The sequence below is a fragment of the Oncorhynchus keta genome, unplaced genomic scaffold (genome assembly GCF_023373465.1).
Source record: "Oncorhynchus keta strain PuntledgeMale-10-30-2019 unplaced genomic scaffold, Oket_V2 Un_contig_17939_pilon_pilon, whole genome shotgun sequence".
NCBI lineage: Eukaryota > Metazoa > Chordata > Actinopteri > Salmoniformes > Salmonidae > Oncorhynchus > Oncorhynchus keta.
In genome coordinates this window covers 74,845-82,500 of record NW_026280659.1, presented here as the reverse complement: position 1 = coordinate 82,500, position 7,656 = coordinate 74,845, and the positions used below count along the sequence as shown (strand labels likewise).

The following is a 7,656-nucleotide window of genomic DNA, read 5'->3' as shown; positions in this document are numbered from 1 at the left end:
GTTAGAGAGGTCTCCTCCTCTCACTACCCTGTTCCTCTGTGTTAGAGAGGTCTCCTCCTCTCACTACCCTGTTCCTCTGTGTTAGAGAGGTCTCCTCCTCTCACTACCCTGTTCCTCTGTGTTAGAGGTCTCCTCCTCTCACTACCCTGTTCCTCTGTGTTAGAGGTCTCCTCCTCTCACTGCCCTGTTCCTCTGTGTTAGAGAGGTCTCCTCCTCTCACTGCCCTGTTCCTCTGTGTTAGAGGTCTCCTCCTCTCACTACCCTGTTCCTCTGTGTTAGAGTCTCCTCCTCTCACTACCCTGTTCCTCTGTGTTAGAGAGGTCTCCTCCTCTCACTACCCTGTTCCTCTGTGTTAGAGAGGTCTCCTCCTCTCACTACCCTGTTCCTCTGTGTTAGAGAGGTCTCCTCTCACTACCCTGTTCCTCTGTGTTAGAGGTCTCCTCCTCTCACTACCCTGTTCCTCTGTGTTAGAGAGGTCTCCTCCTCTCACTACCCTGTTCCTCTGTGTTAGAGAGGTCTCCTCCTCTCACTACCCTGTTCCTCTGTGTTAGAGAGGTCTCCTCCTCTCACTACCCTGTTCCTCTGTGTTAGAGAGGTCTCCTCCTCTCACTACCCTGTTCCTCTGTGTTAGAGAGGTCTCCTCCTCTCACTGCCCTGTTCCTCTGTGTTAGAGGTCTCCTCCTCTCACTACCCTGTTCCTCTGTGTTAGAGAGGTCTCCTCCTCTCACTACCCTGTTCCTCTGTGTTAGAGAGGTCTCCTCCTCTCACTACCCTGTTCCTCTGTGTTAGAGAGGTCTCCTCCTCTCACTGCCCTGTTCCTCTGTGTTAGAGAGGTCTCCTCCTCTCACTACCCTGTTCCTCTGTGTTAGAGAGGTCTCCTCCTCTCACTGCCCTGTTCCTCTGTGTTAGAGAGGTCTCCTCCTCTCACTGCCCTGTTCCTCTGTGTTAGAGAGGTCTCCTCCTCTCACTACCCTGTTCCTCTGTGTTAGAGAGGTCTCCTCCTCTCACTACCCTGTTCCTCTGTGTTAGAGAGGTCTCCTCCTCTCACTACCCTGTTCCTCTGTGTTAGAGAGGTCTCCTCCTCTCACTACCCTGTTCCTCTGTGTTAGAGGTCTCCTCCTCTCACTACCCTGTTCCTCTGTGTTAGAGAGGTCTCCTCTCACTACCCTGTTCCTCTGTGTTAGAGAGGTCTCCTCCTCTCACTGCTCTGTTCCTCTGTGTTAGAGGTCTCCTCCTCTCACTACCCTGTTCCTCTGTGTTAGAGAGGTCTCCTCTCACTACCCTGTTCCTCTGTGTTAGAGAGGTCTCCTCCTCTCACTGCCCTGTTCCTCTGTGTTAGAGAGGTCTCCTCCTCTCACTGCCCTGTTCCTCTGTGTTAGAGAGGTCTCCTCCTCTCACTACCCTGTTCCTCTGTGTTAGAGAGGTCTCCTCCTCTCACTACCCTGTTCCTCTGTGTTAGAGAGGTCTCCTCCTCTCACTACCCTGTTCCTCTGTGTTAGAGAGGTCTCCTCCTCTCACTGCCCTGTTCCTCTGTGTTAGAGAGGTCTCCTCCTCTCACTACCCTGTTCCTCTGTGTTAGAGAGGTCTCCTCCTCTCACTGCCCTGTTCCTCTGTGTTAGAGAGGTCTCCTCCTCTCACTACCCTGTTCCTCTGTGTTAGAATGAGGTCTCCTCCTCTCACTACCCTGTTCCTCTGTGTTAGAGATCTCCTCCTCTCACTACCCTGTTCCTCTGTGTTAGACTCCTCCTCTCACTGTACAGGCAGGAACAATGGCGACAACCACAAATGGCAAGACTTCACAGCCCAGAGTCGGATGACTGTACACTACTGACCAACTACTGAGTGACTGACTGTACACTACTGACCAACTACTGAGTGACTGACTGTACACTACTGACCAACTACTGAGTGACTGACTGTACACTACTGACCAACTACTGAGTGACTGACTGTACACTACTGACCAACTACTGAGTGACTGACTGTACACTACTGACCAACTACTGAGTGACTGACTGTACACTACTGACCAACTACTGAGTGACTGACTGTACACTACTGACCAACTACTGAGTGACTGACTGTACACTACTGACCAACTACTGAGTGACTGACTGTACACTACTGACCAACTACTGAGTGACTGACTGTACACTACTGACCAACTACTGAGTGACTGACTGTACACTACTGACCAACTACTGAGTGACTGACTGTACACTACTGACCAAGTACCTTGTGACTGACTGTACACTACTGACCAACTATGGAGTGACTGACTAACACAAGTTGATACTCATACTGTGAATGAACTGGTGTCACGGAGATTTAAAGTCACTCAAAAGCCTACAGTCATAAACCCATCAATCAAAAGACTGTAAATCTAACAGGAACAACTCAAACATAATCACTAGAAACAGCACTTACTCCAGTAAATAGATTGGTACATAGTATCCCCACTCCATGATGCAGCATTGATGTAGGACAGAGGTGAAGACAAACTACAGCCATCCAGACAGGACAGGGTTAAGTTTCACACTCCTCCCTCCCCTCCCCCTCTCTATCCCCTCCCTCTCCTCTCCCCTCCTCTCTCCCCTCCTCCTCTCACCTCATTCTCTCTCCCCTCCTCCTCTCTCTCTCCTCTCCCTTCCCCTCCTCCTCTCCTCTCCCCTCCTCCTCTCTCCCCTCCTCTCTCCCCCTCCTCTATATTCCCCCTCCTCTCCCCTCCTCCTCCTTCTCTCTCCCCTCCTCCTGTCTATCCCCTCTCTCTCCTCTCCCCCTCCTCTCCCCTCCTCCTCTCTCCCCTCCTCCTCTCTATCCCCTCTCTCTCCTCTCCCTTCCCCTCCTCCTCTCCTCTCACCTCCTTCTCTCTCCCCTCCTCTATATTCCCCCTCCTCTCCCTTCCCTTCCTTCGCTCCCTTCCCCTCCTTCGCTCTCCCCTCTCCTCCAGACTGCACCAGCCAAACTAAGCCCTGTGAGGGCCAGTGAGTACCAGCTAACGATATACAAAGGATCTATTCAGCCCAGCCTGACGAAAGGGGAACGTTTTAAAGGTGACAAGCATATTTACTCTCCCTCTGTGTTCAGGAGAAGAGTGTGTGTGTGTGTGTGTGTGTGTGTGTGTGTGTGTGTGTGTGTGTGTGTGTGTGTGTGTGTGTGTGTGTGTGTGTGTGTGTGTGTGTGTGTGTGTGTGTGTGTGTGTTTTTGCCTGCATGCGGGCTAGATGCTAAGCATGCTGGGAGCTCTTTGAGGGTGCTCAGGGCTTTTTCCATTGGCCCTCCTCTCCTCCTCACCAGGGTCCCGTTCACCAACAGGATATGTTCTCAAACAGGAAATGAAAATGAGTGTCCTTACATAGAAGTACAGGTAGAGGTTAAAGTGTTGCTACAGCTGCTTCTCTCACCCTGCACTGTTTATGACAACACTACAAGGCTATTTGTCTTCTATATAACTGACCCCGCATCTGTGAAACCTGTAGCATGTGAATACATTATTAACAAAACGTCAGGTAGCCTGCTACCTCCTGTCAAAATATTATCTCCTGTTTTGTATACGAGAGACGCAACCCATCTGGGCCGGTGTCGCCAGGGCTCAGTTCTCCTCGGACTAGAACAGTCTCGAGTTTCAGACGGTCCAACATTCCTGAGTTTCCCACCATCTGTATGTCTGCTCTGAGGAGATCATTAATAACCTCTTGAAGCTAGGGGGCGCTATTTTTATGTTTGGAAAAATAACGTTCCCAAAGTAAACAGCCTATTTCTCAGGACCAGATGCTAGAATATGCATATGACAGATTAGGATAGAAAAAAACTCTAAAAGTTTCCAAAACTGTAAAAATATTGTCTGTGAGTATAACAGAACTGATATTGCAGGCGAAACCCTGAGGTAAATCTAACCCGGAAGTGACTTCTATTTTGAAAACTCCATGTTCCATAGCCTCTCATTCCTCCATTTAAAGGGATATCAACCAGATTCATTTTCCTATAGCTTCCTCAAGGTGTCAACAGTCTTCAGACATAGTTTCAGGCTTTTATTTTGAAAAATGAGCCAGAACGATAACATCGCGTCAATTGGTCACATGTGTTTTGCTCGCGCAACAGAGGCATTGCTTTGTTTTTCCCTCTCCTACTGTGAAAGACATTTGCGGTTGATAATTTATCAATTATATGTTTTTTTTTAAACCTGAGGATTGATTATAAAAAAACATTTCACATGTTTCTGTGGACATTATTGATATTATTTGGAATTTGTCTGCATTGTCTTGAGCGCTCTTTCCTGTGGATTTCTGAACATAATGCGCCAAACAAACAGAGGTATTTTAGATATAAAAAAACATCTTTATGGAACAAAAGGAACATTTGTTGTGTAACTGGGAGTCTCGTGAGTGAAAACATCCGAAGATCATCAAAGGTAAATGATTAATTTGATTGCTTTTCTGATTTTCGTGACCAAGCTACCTGATGCTAAGTGTACTTAATGTTTTGTCATGTGATCGATAAACTTATACAAACGCTTGGATTGCTTTCGCTGTAAAGCATCATTTCAAAATCTGAGACGACAGGTGGAATAACAAAACGCTAAGCTGTGTTTTGCAATATTGCACTTGTGATTTCATGAATATGAATACAATTTTTAATCAGCCTCCATATTATTTGACTGAGGCACACACAGCCTCCATGCTATTGGACAGCGGAATGTGGTTGATGTAATCAAGACTTGTGTATCCCAGATCATTTATCTTACTAATCGATGTATTTGTGTTGAATAAGCCCTGTCCTGGACGAGCCCCTGGCTGTAGACCAACATCACCCATTAACCTGGTTAAGAATGTCTGTTTCTCTATGATGTCACTACTCCTTCAAGTCTTTGAACCACACACACACACACACACACACACACACACACACACACACACACACACACACACACACACACACACACACACACACACACACACACTCAGTTGTTATGTTTAATATAAAGGCAGTTGAGAAGCTAACGAAGTATCCCTGACTCCACACATTCTCTGTAATGTGATTTAGTGGTGCTGGGTAAAAACTCACTGCTGTCTACACACCAGCTATACAGGGACACACCTGACATAGTTACAGGCCCTTCAGCCTTCAAACATTACCATCTGACATTTATGAAGTTCTTATTTGTCCCAGAAACTTCCCCCAGAGAGAGGGAGGGAGAACGAGAGGACGAGAGTAGACAGAAAGATATAGGGAGCGAGAGAGACACAGAGAGAGGGTGTAGAGAATAGTACCTGGGCCAGGATAGAACATAGGTAGGTCGGAGAAGGTTTGTACGGGAGGTTTGTATGGGAGATAGGTAGGAGAAGGTTTGTACGGGAGATAGGTAAGAGAAGGTTTGTGTAGGAGATAGGTTTGAGATAGAGAGAGGTTTGTATGGAGATATGTAAGAGAAGGTTTGTATGGAAGATAGGTAGGAGAAGGTTTGTATGGAAGATAGTAGGAGAAGGTTTGTATGGGAGGTAGGAGAAGGTTTGAGATAGGTCAAATAACATTGTATCGGTAGGTAAGAGAAGGTTTGTATGGAGAGATGGGAGATAGGTAGGAGAAGGTTTGTATGGGAGATAGGTAGGAGAAGGTTTGTATGGAAGATAGGTAGATTTGTATGGGAGATAGGTAGGAGAAGGTTTGTATAGGAGAGAGATTAGGAAGGTTTGTTTGGAGATAGGTAGGAGAAGGTTTGTATGAGAGATAGGTAGGAGAAGGTTTGTATGGAGATAGGTAGGAGAAGGTTTGTATGGGAGATATGTATTTGTATGTAGTAAGAGAAGGTTTGTATGGGAGATAGGTAGGAGAAGGTTTTAGTATGGGAGATCGGTAAGAGAAGGTTTGAGATAGGTAGGAGAAGGTTTGTATGGGAGATAGGTAAGAGAGGTTTTATGTCGGTAGGAGCAGGTTTTGGTATGAGATCGGTAGGACAAGGTTTTTGTATGGGAGATCGGTAAGAGAAGGTTTTGTATGGAGATCGGTAGAGGGGTTTTTGTAGAGATCGGTAGAGAGAAGGTTTTTGTATGGAGATCGGTAGGAGAAGGTTTGTATGGGAGATATAGGAGAGATCGGAGATAGGAGAAGGTTTGTATGTATGGAGAAGGTTTGTATGGGAGATAGGTAGGAGAAGGTTTGTATGGAGATAGGTAGGAGAAGGTTTGTATGGGAGATATGTAAGAGAGGTTTTTGTATGGAGATCGGTAGGAGAAGGTTTTTGTATGGGAGATCGGTAAGAGAAGGTTTTTATATGGGAGATCGGTAAGAGAAGGTTTTGTATGGAGATCGGTAAGAGAAGGTTTGTATGGAGATCGGTAGGAGAAGGTTTGTATGGAGATATGGAGATCGGTAGGAGGTTTTTGTATGGGAGATCGGTAGGTTTGTATGGAGATCGGTAGGAGAAGGTTTGTATGGAGATAGGTAGGAGAAGGTTTGTATGGGAGATAGGTAGAGAGGTTTTTGTATGGAGATCGGTAGGAGAAGGTTTGTATGGGAGATCGGTAGGAGAAGGTTTGTATGGGAGATTAGGAGAAGGTTTGTATAGGTAGATTTGAGATAGGTAGGAGAAGGTTTGTATGGGAGATAGGTAAGAGAAGGTTTGTATGGAGATCGGTAGAAGCAGGTTTTTGTATGGAGATCGGTAGGACAAGGTTTTTGTATGGGAGATCGGTAGGAGGAGATCGGTAGAAGCAGGTTTTGTATGGGAGATCGGTAGGAGAAGGTTTTTGTATGGAGATCGGTAGAAGGTTTTGTATGGAGATCGGTAAGAGAAGGTTTGTAGGAGAAGGTTTGTATGGAAGATGGAGATGGAGATCGGTAGGAGAAGATTTGTATGGAGATCGGTAGGAGAAGGTTTGTATGGAGATCGGTATGAGAAGGTTTTGTATGGAGATCGGTAGAGAAGGTTTGTATGGAGATCGGTAGGAGAAGGTTTGTATGGGAGATCGGTAGGAGAAGGTTTGTATGGAGATCGGTAGGAGAAGGTTTTGTATGGAGATCGGTAGGAGAAGGTTTGTATGGAGATCGGTAGGAGAAGGTTTTTGTATGGAGATCGGTAGGAGAAGGTTTGTATGGAGATCGGTAGGAGAAGGTTTGTATGGAGATCGGTAGGAGAAGGTTTGTATGGGAGATCGGTAGGAGAAGGTTTGTATGGAGATCGGTAGGAGAAGGTTTGTATGGAGATCGGTAGGAGAAGGTTTGTATGGAGATCGGTAGAAAGGGAGATCGGTAGGAGAAGGTTTGTATGGAGATCGGTAGGAGAAGGTTTGTATGGGAGATCGGTATGAGAAGGTTTTTGTATGGAGATCGGTAAGAAGGTTTTTGTATGGGAGATCGGTAGGACAAGGTTTTTGTATGGGAGATCGGTAAGAGAAGGTTTTTGTATGGGAGATCGGTAAGAGAAGGTTTTTATATGGGAGATCGGTATTTTGTATGAGATCGGTAGGAGAAGGTTTGTATGGAGATCGGTAAGAGAAGGTTTTTGTATGGAGATCGGTAGGAGAAGGTTTGTATGGGAGATAGGTAGGAGAAGGTTTGTATGGGAGATATGTAAGAGTTAAGAGAAGGTTTGTATGGGAGATAGGTAGGAGAAGGTTTGTATGGGAGATAGGTAGGAGAAGGTTTGTATGGAGATATG

General features: G+C 46.1%; 2 long non-coding RNA genes and 1 pseudogene across 2 annotated transcripts in view; 2 read left to right on the top strand and 1 right to left on the bottom strand.

The window, feature by feature from the left end:
- LOC127919947 (uncharacterized) overlaps positions 1-1,105 on the top strand; it is a 2,149-nt gene extending 1,044 nt beyond the window's left edge. Inside the window, exons 2-3 of the long non-coding RNA XR_008104593.1 lie at positions 1-165; positions 752-1,105. The exon at positions 1-165 is cut by the window's left edge and continues 189 nt beyond it. This is a non-coding gene — a long non-coding RNA (uncharacterized LOC127919947). The remainder of the gene's footprint in view (positions 166-751) is intronic.
- LOC127919955 (proline-rich protein 5-like) overlaps positions 1-2,557 on the bottom strand; it is a 44,823-nt pseudogene extending 42,266 nt beyond the window's left edge.
- A 3,932-nt stretch (positions 2,558-6,489) lies between these two features.
- On the top strand, positions 6,490-7,209 carry LOC127919948 (uncharacterized). The gene is made up of 3 exons (XR_008104594.1): positions 6,490-6,530; positions 6,925-7,003; positions 7,137-7,209. It is a non-coding gene; the product is annotated as an uncharacterized LOC127919948 (long non-coding RNA).
- Positions 7,210-7,656: the final 447 nt, after the last annotated feature.